A 14407-nucleotide genomic window follows, 5' to 3' on the forward strand; every position below is an offset into this window, starting at 1 on the left:
CTGTTACAAGCAAGTTGGACATGATGAGCAACATGTCCAGGAGTATAGAATGTGCTAGAGAATACAGGCTGGGATGGTGACACACACCTGTAATCCCAGCATTGGGGAGGTTGAGGCAGAATTGCTGTGAGTTCAAAGCCAGCTGAGGGTACTTCGTGAGTTCAAGGCCAGCCTAAATTACATAGTGAGATCCTGCCTCCAAAAAATAAAATAAAATTCAGGCTGGGATGCAGAAGGATGGAATGTATGAAGCTGGATGCAGGGAGTACTGGTGGTGTGCCAGGTAACTCTGGTGGATAATCATTGGCCATCATGGATCAGCAGCTTGCCACAGTAACTTTATTCCTGGGGATGTGTGAGACTTCTGGGATTCGTCTGTTTGAGGCCAGGGGCAACTGGGAAAGCTGCCCTGCAACAAGCTGGAGTAGATGGGTGGCTCTTCTTCACAGGGCTGTCATCTGTCAGGGTCAGCAGACTAGCCAGTCTTTCTCCTGAGAATGACAGAGGGACAAGACAGCAGGCTGAAATACAAAGTATTTCAAGTACTGGCCTCAGAACTTTCAGTTCCACCCCACTCTGTGGACCAAAGCAAGTGAACTGGCCAAGCCTGGAGTCAAAGGGAACTGAAATCCACTCAGCCTCTGTCATAGAAAGAACTACAAAAGTCCCATTACCAAAGGTGTGGATACAGACAGAGCTCAAGATTTGGAAGCAGGGATGCTGTCCACAGCAGGTGGTATCATGCAAGCTCCTGGATGAAGCTAAGCCAGAGCCCAGGTGCTCTCCTTCCCCAGTCTCTCCCTGCTCATACCTTCACAGAGTCCATATTTTGTTCAACAACAGAAGTGATTCTCTTCTAAAAGGAAAGGGGAACCCTAATACATACTCATCCCCACTTTGTGATGAACATATACATCCATTCTCACAATTGTACCTTAGACCAGCTCTATGAGGAGGCCATGAACATCCGAATTTTATAGATAGGAAATAATACCAGAGGGCTTCTGTGACTTATCCAAGGTCTCAAGGTAATGAAGCAGCTGAGTGGCAGGGTGGGAAGCCAAGGTGATCTGCCTAAGCATAAAGCCCTTGCTTTTTCCTCTTTGTAATAATGACCTGCAGCCTAGAATATGTGGCACAAATCCCTTGCTCCATACCCCACCCCAAACTAATAATACAACCACTGACGCTAATGTGATCCTTAATCTTGACTGTCAATCTGATTAGATTGAGAGACTGCTAGGGAATTAGTAAAGCACACTTCTGGGTGTGTCTGTGAGGGTGTTTCTAGCTGTATCTTCACGTGAGACATCATACTCATGGGAAGACTTGCCCCAAGGGTGGGTAGCACCATTCAACAGGGTAAGGGCCCACATGGGAAAACATGGAAGAAGGAAGAAGCCTGCTAGTACATGTTCTTTCTCTGCTTCCTGGCTGCCGTGTGGTGAGTAGATTTCCTCCATCGTGTCCTCCCACCATCATGTTCCTGCCTTGCCACAGGCCTAAAAGCAATAGAGGGGGACTGAAACTTCTCATACCATGAGCCAAAATAAACCCTTTCTCCTTTAAGGTATTACTCTTAGGTATTTGGTTACAGCAGCGAAAAGCTGGCAGAGCTATATCATGCTTAGCACTCCCAATGCATTAGGTCAGGTGGTACCTAAAAATGCCTTGCATGTAGAAGGCAAGACTATCCCCATCATGCAGATAGGAAAACTGAGCCTCAGAAAGCTTAGAGAACAACTTAAGCCAGCAAGAAGTTGGGCTGGGATTCCAACTCTGCCTGACATCAAGACCTAGCCCCTTTTTTAAGAAGAGTCCTTAAAATCCCTCAAGTCCTAGGGTTGAGGGAATGGGAGGATCAGAGTCCTCAGACCTGGGCCACCCTGCCTCTTCGTTAGGAAACCTGCTCCTTCGCTAGTCCTTGGCTCACCCCTCAGTGCCTGGTCACCAGCTCTGTGCCCAGAGCCAACCCTCTCTCTGGCTGTACATGTGACAAATGGCTCCAATTATCCCCCTCTGAGCTCAGGTTTAATGTAATGTTTTATTAATGGCAACTATCAAACCCACTCGCACTGCCTGCCTGCCTCCGTGCTATGCTGTGCTCTCTGTGTACAGAAATGAAAGGGCCAAAGGAGCAAGGTTTCACCCCAACCCCCAATTCCACCTCAGGGTAATCACACAGCAGCCTTCCACCCAGGCCCTGGCTGAATGAACATGCTTTCGTGCCTGGCGCCCACTCCACCCATTGCTAATGCTTTGTTGCTTCTTTGACTGACAAATTAAGGGTTTGAACAAAATGCGGGTAAGGGAGAGGGTGCAATGGCAGCTGCCCAGCCTGCAATTAGGGGGAGGGTGAGAGAAGGGGGGCCACCCTACCAACATACCTTCTGCTCCTGGGCTTTGGCTGAGTGTTTTAAGAGTGGATGTGAGTGACACTGGTAACCACTGGTGAGTTATCCACTCAGAGCTTGCCCTCTGGTTCATCCCACTGGCCTGAGGCTGACACTTATCATGCAGCCTCACCACCTATCCTCCTAAGACTCAGGCCGGACAGTTTCATTCTTCCTGCTAGACAAAGTGGGAAACTGAAGTCCAGAGAATGACAGTATCGTACGTCAGGTCACAGTAGGAAGGAAGCTAGGACTTTCCTTCACATCTTCAACTTAGCTAGGTGTGTTGGTACACACCTGTGATTTAGTATACTAAGAAACCTGAGATAGAAGGTTCGCTTGATCCCAGGAGTTTGAAATCAACCTGAGCCATGTAGCAAGACTTTATTTCAATAAGTAAATAAATAACTCCTGATTCAGTTTGAAGTCCTCCTGCTACAGGAGACTGTATCAAATGGGTATGGATGGATCACAGGGAAGAGGCTTGGATGTTGTTATGGCTGAGACCTAAAATGTTCCCCAAAAGTCTCATGTGCTCAGAGGTGACTAGATCATGGGGGAAATACACTCATTAGTGGATTAGCCTACTGGTGAGTTAATACCTGAATGTACAATTAGAAGCTAAGGGCTGGTCACTGGAAATGTATGTACTTGGAAAGGTATATGCTTGTCCCAATATCCTCCCTTCTCTCCCTGACCGCCATAAATTGAACAGCTCTTCTCTGTCCTGCCCTTCCACCATGCTGCTTCTGTTTTGGAGCAAGCCAACCATGGACTAAACCCTCTGGAACCATAAGCAAAAATAAAACTCTCCTGCTTTTAGTGCTGGTGTCAGGTATTTTGTTCCAGTAATAGGAAAGTGAGTGTCTTAGTTACTTTTCTCTCATTGCTGAGACAAAATACCTGACACCCAGAATTAAGGAAGGAAAGGTTTATTTAGCTTACAGTTTGTGGAGGTTTTAGTCTATAATCAGCTGGCTCCAAGGTAGGATGGCACATGGCAGAAGGCAACAGTTCATGGAGGCAGAAAACAGAAAAAGCAAGCGAGAGCAGAAAGAGTGGGAGGGCAGCAAGCAGCCTCTTTCCCTCCCTTACATTATATGCAAACTACTTGCCCCAGGCTGGGTGTAACACTCACACCCATAATCCAAACATTGGACCATGAACCAATCATAAACTCTAGAAACCCACCCCATAACTGCATAAGGCTTTGGGGGGACATCCAGACACAAACCGTAACAGTGAGTAATACAAGGGTCTTTTCCCCATTGTTCAAGTAGACTCTAAACCATCAGACATGAGCTTGAGTCTGGTAAATTCTGGAAGACTCAATGGAGACCTGAGCTTGAGAGATCTACATTTTCCCACTGTCAAGGGAGTAGGAAAAAAACATGATTCTACTCATTTAGTAGCAGTTACTGAATGTCTGCCATAGGCACACGCTGACCGTTACCGTTATTAGTAGTTTTAGAACACTTCCCTGCTCCAAATGGAGTTAGCGGACCATCTTAATACCCTTGGAAAATGCTGCAAGGGAGGCAGGTCCCCAGGGCATGGGAGCCCTGAAAAAATATCTAAGCTGTCCATGGTGGGGTGAGGTCCCAGAGAACTCCCAGGAGGTGTCCAAGGTGGGGCTGAAAGAAAAATAGGAAGGAGCCAAGCAAAGGGGATGGCTGTTATTCTCATCAGCTGTCCATCACCATAAGAAATACCAGAGATAAAAGACTATTTTGGTTCACAGTTTCAGAGGTTCCAGCCCAAAACTCGTTGATTCCATTGCTTTTGAGCCTGCAGCAGAACATTGTGGCAATTAACTAAAATCGTTTTAACCATTACTACTGGAAAGTTACAAAGGTAAAATTGGAAGGTTTTATTCGTTCTTGAATTTTTCCTTTCTGAAGAGCTCTTCTATTTATACATGCCTAAATTCTCTTAAAATATACAGGGATATCTGTCTGCATAATGAGGCTGAGCATGTTTTGCTATAGCTCACAGGTAGAAAAATAAATAAATATTAGAAAAAAATTTTGAAAAAGAACACCTGCTAGAGCAAAACTACTTTTCTTGTGGCTAGGAAGTGAAAGAGGAAGAGATTGGGGTCCCAAAAACCCCTTCAAGGACACACCCCCAGTGATCGGAAGATCCCCACTAGACTCCACCTCTTAAAGTTTCCACCATCTCCCAATAGTCCCAACCTGGGACCAAACCTGTAACATTCCAGATTCAAAGTGTTACAGGAGGTAGTTTGAGGATAAGGGAACAGGGAAGATGGATAAAACTTTCAAAAGGACAGAACTCAGACACCCAAGAGGAAGGGACATGCTGGCTAGAGAGCCCACATGAAATGAAGTTGGGAGGAGCCACGCCCTACACCCTACAGGGCCAGGGTAAGGAAGGTGTGCTCCTAAGCAGGGAAATAAGATCCTTTCCCCAGGAAGAGCATGCTGGTGCTGTGTGGTGGAAGGATGGAGCCAACCAGGACTACTGTGGAGAGAGGCTGCCTGTATAGTCCAAGCGGGGAACAATAGGCCCCGACTGTGGCTCAGATGAGGGGACACACTGATGGAGATCCAGCTATGTGACAGAACTTCTAATTGACAGGGGATGGGTAGGAAGCCTCAAAATGCCACTGTGGTTCCTGATATGGGCAGCTGTGGCTGAAACAGCTGGAGAAGATTCCCTGAGAGGAAGATGAATGATTGCTCTGCTTGGGTTGAAGGATATTTAAATGTGTGCAGTCAGATAAAACTGGGCTTCCCAGGGCCCTCTGGCCAGACCGGTGGGGATGGTGATAATGAGAATTGACGATCAAAGAGAAACTGTTCTCCTCTTGACCATGAAACCTGTATCTCCAGGGCCCGGCTCTGGGGATGCGACCTGCTGGCGGGTGGACCTGTGACTTATCTCCCTCAGCAACTCTCTTTCTTCCATACCCAGGGCCATCAAGGTACTCTACTCTTCTGCTTAAGTGTTGCTGCCTGCCAAGGTACTCTACTCTTCTGCTTGTCTTTCTTTCCCTTTAAAAAAATTGCTAAGTGTAGTATAAAATTGACTTTTAAAATTTCAGTTCTGAGTTTTGACACACATACAGATTCACGTACTCACCACTACACAACAGTTCCATTACCCCCAGAAACCCCCCGCCCCCCGTGCTGTCCTTTGCAGTGAAACTCTCCCCAGGTCCTGCTCTCCATCACTAATGCTTTACCTTTCCCAGAATACCATATAAATATGTGGAATCATACAGTATGAAGCATTCTCAGACTGGCTTTTCTTGCTCAGCATAATGCCTTTGAGACTGACCCAATGTGTTGTATGTACCAATAGTTTATTCTTTTTGCTACTAAAGTGTAGTCCATTGTATCAACGTACCATGTCCATTCACCCATTGAAGGACAATTGAGTTGTTTCCTGTTTTAGGTGGTTATAAATAGAACTGTTATAAACATTCACCTACAGATTTTTGATTGAACATAAATGTTTTAAGGTAAATACCTAGGTGTTATGGTTTGTGTCTGTGTGTCCCCCCAAAGCCTCATGCGGTCATGGGGCAGGCTTTTAGAGTTTGACTGATTATGGGTGTGAGTGCTACACCCGCCCTGGGGTGGATAGTTTGCATATGTAAGGGAGAGGAAGAGGCTGCTTGTGGCCATTCCTCTTTGTGTGCTGGTTGCTTTTGCTGTGCTCTGCTGCCATGAGCTGTAGCCCTCTACCATGTGCCACTCTGCCTTGTAACCTGCCAAGTATTGACTGAAACCTCCACAAACTGTAAGCAAAATAAATCTTTCCTTCCTTAATTTTGGGTGTCAAGTATTTTGTCCCAGCAACAAGAGGAAAGTAACCAAGACACTAGGAATACCAGGGTGGCACATACCTGCAATCCCGGGTACTTGGGCAACTGAGGCAGGAGAATCACAAGTTCAAGACCAACCTGAGCATCTGGCTGAGACTTTGCCTCAAAAAAACAAGCTAAGAATGATGGTGCTGAGTTGTATGATGTCTTATTTGATAATAAAAAATTGTCAAACTGTTTTCTAGAACAGCTACATGATTTACATTCTCACCAGCAAAGGTGAGAGTCTTAGTTTCTACACACACCTTTTCCAGCACTTATTCCTGTCAGTATTTATTATTTTAGCCATCCCAATAACTGTAATGGTATTGCATTATCATATTAATTTGCACTTCCCCAAGAGCTAAAGATGCTGGACATCTTTTCAAGTGCTTGCTTGCCATCTATATATTGTCCTTGGTGAAGTACTGTTTAAGTCTTTTGTACATTTTTTACATTCAGTTGTTTATTTTCTTATTGAAATTTTTGGTTTTGGGAATTTATTTAGGCATTGAGTTTTATATTTTTAAGTGACCAAATCTAATAAAATAAAGAACAGGTTTATTAAACAGGTTTAAAAGGCAATGCAAGAGATAAGCTATAAATTCTCTATATAATCTAAATATGAGTCCTTTCTGAGATATATAATTTGCAAGTATTTTCCCCCAGACTACAAATTATCTTTTTTATTCTCTTACTGCCTTACATTTAGCAGGAATTTTTGATATTGATGAAGTCCAATTTATCAAATTTTTATTTTATAGTCATAGTCAGGTATGACTTTTGATGTCATACCTGAGAGTGCTTCACCTTGTCCAAAATCACTAATGTTTTCTCCTAAGCTTTTTTCTAAAAGCTTTATGTTTTACATTTAGGCTTATGATCCATTTTGAGTAAATTTTTTGCATAAGGTATGAAGTTTAGGGTAAGGTTCATTTTTTGTGCAAAAAGATGTTCAATAGTTTCAATACCATTGCATTTATTGGGAGCTGGAAAACTATTCTCTCTCCGTTGAATTGCTCTTACACCTTTGTAAAAGAAAATCAAATGATCTTATTCAGATAGGTCCTTTTGCACATCCTATGCTGGTCCTTTGATCTATGATTTTTCTTCTTGCATATGTGCCCTTTGTTTTCTTTTGCTTTTGCTAATACCACACTGGCTTGATAACTGTAACTTTATAGTAAGTCTTAAAACTGGATACTAGGTCTTTAAACCTTACCCTTCTTTTCGAAGATAGATGCACACAAAGTCTCTCTCTTTTCATTTAAGCCTTCTTTGATTTCTTTCATCAGCATTTTGTAGTTTTTGGAATATAGAATTATTATATATTTTGCTAAATTTATTTATATTCTATTTTTCACCAGTAAGCATGATTTTAGTTGTAGTTTTTTAAATAGATATTCTTTATCAGGTTGAGGAAGTTCTGTTATGTTTCTGATTTTCTGAAAGTTTTTCACATGAGCTACTGTTGAATTTTGTTAAGTATGTGTTTTCTGCATTAGTTGATCTAATCATGTGGTTTCTCTAGGCTGTTAATATGGCAGCTTATATTGTTTAATTCTCAAATATTTAACCAGCTTGACATTCCTGTGATAAACCCTACTTAGTCATGGTGTATATGACTAATGCTAGAATCAATCTGCTAATATTTTTTCTGAAATTTAGTGTCTATGTTCATGAGAGAAATTGATCTTCTCTGTGTGCTTTCTTTGTCAGGTTTGGTGCCAGGATAATGCTAACCTCATAAAGTACATTGGAAAGTCTTTCTTTCTTTTCTATTTTCTGGAAAAGAATGAATAGCATTGAATGTATAGCATTCTTTGAATATTTCTAAAATGTTTGCAGAATTTACCTTAGAAACTATCCTGACAGGGAGGTTAATTATTTTGAAAGATATTTTAATGTACAAATTCAACTGATTTAATAATTATAGGATTATTTCAGTTATCTACTTTTTCTTGAGGGAGTTTTGGCTACTTGTGGTTGTTGTTTTTGGTTGCTTAGTTTGGGCTGCTATAATAGAATACCATAGACTGAGTGGCTTAGATGACAAACACTTATTTTTTATAGTTCTAGGGAAGTCCAAGATCAAGGCATTAGCACTCCAATGTCAGGTAAGAGCCTCCTACATGCTATTCAAGAAGCCATCTTTGCTTTGTATCCTTATATGGCAGAGAAAAAATCATCTTGCTTATTATTTCTTCATATAAGGGCACCAATTCCATCCATGAGAAACTCACCTTTATGACCTAGCTACCTACCAAAGGCCCTACCTCTTAGTATCATTTAAGAGGGGTCAGATTTTAACATATGAATTTTGGAAGGATGCAGACATTCAACCCATAAGAATGGTTTTTGAAGAATTGGTCTGTTTAATCTGTGGTATCATATTTATGTGACTGGAGCTGTTTGAATCATTCTCTTATCTTTTAATGTCTATAGCAGTATAGCCTTTTTCATTCCTGATACTGGTTATTCTCTCTCTCTCTCTCTCTCTCTCTCTCTCTCTCTCTCTCTCTCTCTCTCTCTCTCTCTTTCCTGTCTCATTAGAGGCTTAACAATTTCACTGTTTTTTTTAAAGAAAGTTTTGGGTATTACTGATTTTCTCAATTATTGTTGATTTCTTGCTTTTATTTTCTTCCTTCTGTTTTGTGTTTATTTTGTTCTCCCCCTTCTGGTTATTTAATATAAAATCTAAGATTATTGATCTGAAATGTCTTCTTTTCTAATATAGTTGTGTAATGTTATCACATATTCTCTAAATACTGCTTTAACTACACCCAACAAATTTATCTATTTATTTATTTATTTATTTATTTATTTAATTTATTTGTACCAGGAATCAAACTCAGGACCTTGTGCTTACCAGGCAGATGCTTGTGCCGCTGAGCTATATCCCCGGCCCAACCCCACAAATTTTGATATGGTGTGTTTTCATTTTCATTCATTTCAAATATTTTCTAATTTTCCTTTAGGTTTTTCTTTTTGATTCATGGATTGTATGAGGTATGATCAAACACTATAGTGAATGTTTAAATAAAAAATTTTAATGTATTACAGTAAAGGATACATTGCCATTCATTCCTCTCAAAATACTCCTCCTGGTTTCAAACAAACTTAGTCTCTATTATTCTTGCCACTTTCTAGAACAGTTCTGGAACTCCTTTCATGAGTGTCTTTTCATGTCTGCCTCAATGTCCTGAATCAATTCAAAATATTTACAGCAATTTCAGTCAAATAAAAACATTCAAATGTATCCTCATGCACTTTATTTATTGGATCTGGCACCATGAGACTTCTGACCCTTCTCCAAAATCAAAATGACCATGAAAGGTAAACATTTATAGCAGCACAACTAAAAACACTCACAAAATAGCACTTCTAGAACTGCTTCAGAAAGTTTTAAGAACAGCACGACAAGCATGTTTGAAATGAGAGGGAATATTTTTAAGGGAATTAATGACAACACGTCTTATAGAGTGAAACTTTTTTTTTAAATACTCACTATGTTTTTTATCATGCCTCATAAAATTATGTTGTTTAATTTAGAGTGTCCAAGAGATTTCTCTGTTATCTTTCCATTATCAACAGCTTGTCTTATTACATGTGATCAGAGTACATGCTTTGTATGATTTCAATTTAAATTTGTTAAGATTTGTTTTATGAACTATAGTGGCGAGTGCTCCATGTCTATTTGAAAAGCATATGTGATCTACATTTGTTAGGTTGAATGTTCTACAAGTGCCTATTAGATTTAGTATAATTAATGCTATACTCAGGCCTACTTATTTTCTGCCTACTAGCTCTACCTATAAATGAGAAAAGAATGTTGACATTTCCAATTACAATTACAGATTTTTCCATATCTTCTTTTAGTTCTGTCAGTTTTTTATTTATGTATTTTGAAGCTCTGTTGTTAAATGCAATCTACATTTAGATTTTTGTGGATTTCTTGTGAATTTATCTTTTTATCATCATGTAATAATACATTTTACTCTGATCATTTTTTTCTCAAATGTCTACTTTGTCTTATATTAATATAGGCATCCAATTTTCTTTTAGCTAGTTTTGCATGATATTTCTGTCCTTTTAACCTACCTACATCATTATATTTGATGTGAATATCTTGTAGGTAGCCTTTTTAAAATCCCATTTTGATGGTGTCTACATTGTAGTTCTTGTTAGATCATTTGCTTTTGATGTAATTAGGATATGATTAGATTTACCAGTTTCACTATATTCTCTTTTTTGCATCTTTCTGTTTTCAACTTTCCTGACTTCTAGGTAAGGTTAACTACTTTTGTGTTTCATTGTAATTTATTTATTATATTTTTATTATCTCTCTTTGTACAGTTCTTTTAGTGGGTGCTCTAAGGATAATAATACAGATATTGAACTTTCTACAATCTACTTAGAATTATTATGTTGCCACTCCCAAGTGAAATATGAAATCTTACCACTCTTTATTTTCACCCATCTCTGTCATAGTTGTCTTGCACATTATATCTAAATGTATATTAAAAACTCAAGATAATATTGTAATTTTTGCTTTCAACAGTCCAACATATTCTGAAGACAAAAGAGTAATAATTTATTATATTTGCCTAAATAGTGACTGTTTCTGTTACTCTTCCTTCATTCATGATGTTCTATGTTTTTCTCCAGCATAATTTCTCTTCAGTCTTAAGAACTTTCTTGAGCTACCATTTTTGGGCATGTGTGATGACAATTCTCCTGAGGTTTTTCATTTGAGAATGTCTTTCACTTTCACCCATGGGAAAATGTTTACATACACAACTGAGTTAGCCATTCTTTTCTTCCAGCACTTTAAGTGTGTGCCATTTCCTTGTACTTCCATAGTTTCTGGTGAGAAATCATCTGTAACTTGAATGTTTGTTCCCCTATCAGTAATGTATCATTTCTCTAGCTGCTTTAAGATTTGTCACTGTCTTGAGTATTCACTAGTTTGACTTGATGCTTGATGCTTCGGGTGGAAATTTCTTTGGTGAATCTTCTCAGTGAGTCTCAGATTTGTATGTTTATCTCTCCAGCCAAATGTAGGAGTTTTCAGCTATTTTTTAAATACTTTTTTGGCACCATGTTCTTTCTTGTCTTTCTCTGGGATTCTGAGGATATAAAGATTAGACCTTTCAGTGTTGTCCCATGTGTTCATTTATATTAGGTCATTTTTATGCATTGTTAAGATTGGAAAGTTTCTAATGATCTACCTTCAAGTTTTCTGTCATATAAATTCCTTTGTTTAGGCCATCTAGTGAGATGTTTTTATTTTATTATATTTTTCAGTTCTAAATTTTCTATTTGGTTCTTCTTTTTTCTGAGTCCTTCTCATTTACTTCAAGACTGTTTCTCTTTGATTCTTGAAACATGCTTGTAATTGTCATTTTGAAATCTTGGCCTTGTGACTCCAGATTCTGTGTCACCTTGGTTTTAATTGTCTCCTCCTGTGGATGTTGATATTTTCCTGTTCTTCAGATGACTGGTAAGTTTGGTTGCATCTTAGACATTTTGAATATTATGTTATGACTCTGAGTCTTATTTAACTCCTATGGAGAAAGTTGATGCTTTTGTTTTAGCACAAAACCAACCCAGTTGGGTTCAGATCACAAATTCCAACAAACCTTCTGTGGATTGTGGCTCCAGTACTAAGTTTGGTTCCAAAACCTTCACATAATTTGGATGTGTCCTGTGAGAAGTTTATCTTTTGATTCATTTATCAATATCTGTGATAGACTACTTACAACTAAATCCTTCAATTTTTACAAATACATTTATGTAGTCTCTTTCCCAAGCTCCTTTCTTCCCACCATCACTTTATTACCTTTCTAGTGTCCTGCAACTCTCCTTGTCTTCACCCAGAAAGGTGAGACTTTCATTATTGTAATCAGTCATATATTTATTCTGCTGTTTGCAGCTGACACCGGTGGCAGAGAAAAAAATAGAGGGAGATAAACAATAGCAGGTTCACTTTACCATCTTGGAACCATAGCTTCTATGCTCACTGGTGAAAATTTTCCTCCTACAAAGATTTAGGTTATTTTTTTCTTTTCTTTTTTTTTTTCTTTTTGGTTTTTCTCTGGTACCAGGAACCGAACTCACGACCTTGCGCTTGCCAGGCAGGCGCTTTGCCGCTGAGCTAAATCCCCAGCCCCAAGATTTAGGTTATTGCAGGTCCTCACTTTTATGTTGTTTCTGCTTCGGCCCTGATGTCACACCTGGAGGCTGGGGCATACGAAGAGAGAGAAAAGAAAGACCATCAAGAGTCCTCCTTCCCACTTCTCAGCCTTTTGCTAGTCTGTACCCTGTGTCCAGCTGGTTTTGAAGCTAGCCTGCGTGAGCTCTGTTACACCAAATATAATTGGAAGCTCACCACCAACAGTTTAGAGGTACTTCAGACTCTGGTCTTCATCCCCCATCTGTCTATTGTAATTTATTTTTCACTATCCTCAAACACCTATGCCATGTATTGTGTCCAAAATTATTTGCCCCGTTCAATGTGAAAGGGAGGGTGAAATTTACTTACTCTGTTTTAGCTGGAACTAGAACCTGCTCCTCAACTGTTTAGTCCCATGCACAAATAAGGGCAAGGTCCTTCATGCACCCTCCCAGGTCAGACAAAATAGGTGTTTTTAGAGGACACTACAAATTCCAATTTGAGGATTCAATAACTTAAAGGGATTTAAATCCTAAAGTAGGATGAGGCAATAGACACCCAAGAAAAGAGAAGAGATAGTATTTTCTGGGAAAGGCATGGCTAGAAATTCCATTGCCACATGCTCTGTGCTAGTTCTTTTTGCACGCACTTAGTATACAAAGTCTTCTTTGTCATCACAGCATCTCTGTTTTTTTTATTTTAAAAATAAAAGAAGGAAAACATTAACAGACAACATTTTACAAAATAGCAAAAGAACAGTACAGACAATACAGAATTACAAACAAAGTGGTAGGGAATTAACAATGCTTGTTGTATTACATATTGATATCTTCAAAGTGGTTTCTCATGAAAACAAATAGAGACATGCAATATTGATCAGTCAAGGACTCATTAACAGTTTCTTTCAGCAAGGAAATAGAAGACAGTAGATACCTATGTTGACTATCCTGTATATACGTACATACAAAATTTCTCCTTCTTTCCCATCTCTTTTCCCACATCCCAGTTGCCCTTTACCCTTGAGTGTTTTCCTATCATTTCACAATGTCTATCATACCTCCGAGTTTATATTAACTCTTTCAGGTTTTACACTAGTGAGACAATGCGGTGCTTGCACTTGCAGGTCTGATTTATTTCACTTATGAGTATGGTCTCTAGTTGTGACCATTTACCTATAAAAGCCTCGAGTTTATCTTGCTTTATAGCTGAGTAATATTCCATTATATAAAAGTACCACAGTTTTCTTATCCGCTCCTCAGTGGATGGACATTTGGGTTGCTTCTACAATTTATCAATTACAAATTGTGCTGCTATGAACATAGGTGCACATACATCACTGGGATATGATGTTTTTAGATCTTCTGAGAAAATACCCAGAAGGGGAATAGCTGAGTTGAATGGGACCTCCAGTCCTAGTTTTCTGAGGAATCTCCAAACTGATTTCCACAGTGGTTTCACCAGTCTGCATTCCCACCATCAGTGGAGAAGTGTTCTTATTTCTCCACAACCTCGCCAGCATTTGTTTTTTTTTTGTTTTGTTTTGTTTTGTTTTGGTTTGGTTTGGTTTGGTTTTGGTTTTTCTCCGGAACCGGGAACCGGACTCACAACCTTGCGCTTGCCAGGCAGGCGCGTTTGCCACTGAGCTAAATCCCCAGCCCCTCGCCAGCATTTGTTATTGGTTGATTTCTTAATGCTAGCCATTCTTACTGGGGTAAGGTAGAATCTCAATGTTGTTTTAATTTGCATTTCTCGAATGACTAATGATGTTGAACATTTTCTCATGTATTTATTTGCCATTTGTATTTCATTATCTGAGAAGTGTATATTCATCCCAGCTGCCCATTTTTGGATAGGGTCTTTGAATTTGGGAGGGCTGATATTTTTTAATTCTTTATATGTTCTAGATAGAACCCTTTGTCTGAGGGACAGTCAGCTAAAATTTTTTCCAAGTTTGTGGGTTTTCTTTTGACTCTGCTGGTGATTTCTTTAGATGTGCAGAAACTTTTC

The 14407-nt window shown here is 39.4% G+C and overlaps 1 long non-coding RNA gene across 1 annotated transcript in view; it reads right to left on the minus strand.

The window, feature by feature from the left end:
• Positions 1 to 332: 332 nt before the first annotated feature.
• The window catches only part of LOC106146466, a 187275-nt gene continuing 173200 nt past the window's right edge, over positions 333 to 14407 (minus strand). Inside the window, exon 6 of the long non-coding RNA XR_001230914.1 lies at positions 333 to 491. This is a non-coding gene — a long non-coding RNA (uncharacterized LOC106146466). The remainder of the gene's footprint in view (positions 492 to 14407) is intronic.

The sequence above is a fragment of the Chinchilla lanigera genome, unplaced genomic scaffold (genome assembly GCF_000276665.1).
Source record: "Chinchilla lanigera isolate Chin_1 unplaced genomic scaffold, ChiLan1.0 scaffold00080, whole genome shotgun sequence".
NCBI classification, from domain to species: Eukaryota; Metazoa; Chordata; class Mammalia; order Rodentia; family Chinchillidae; genus Chinchilla; species Chinchilla lanigera.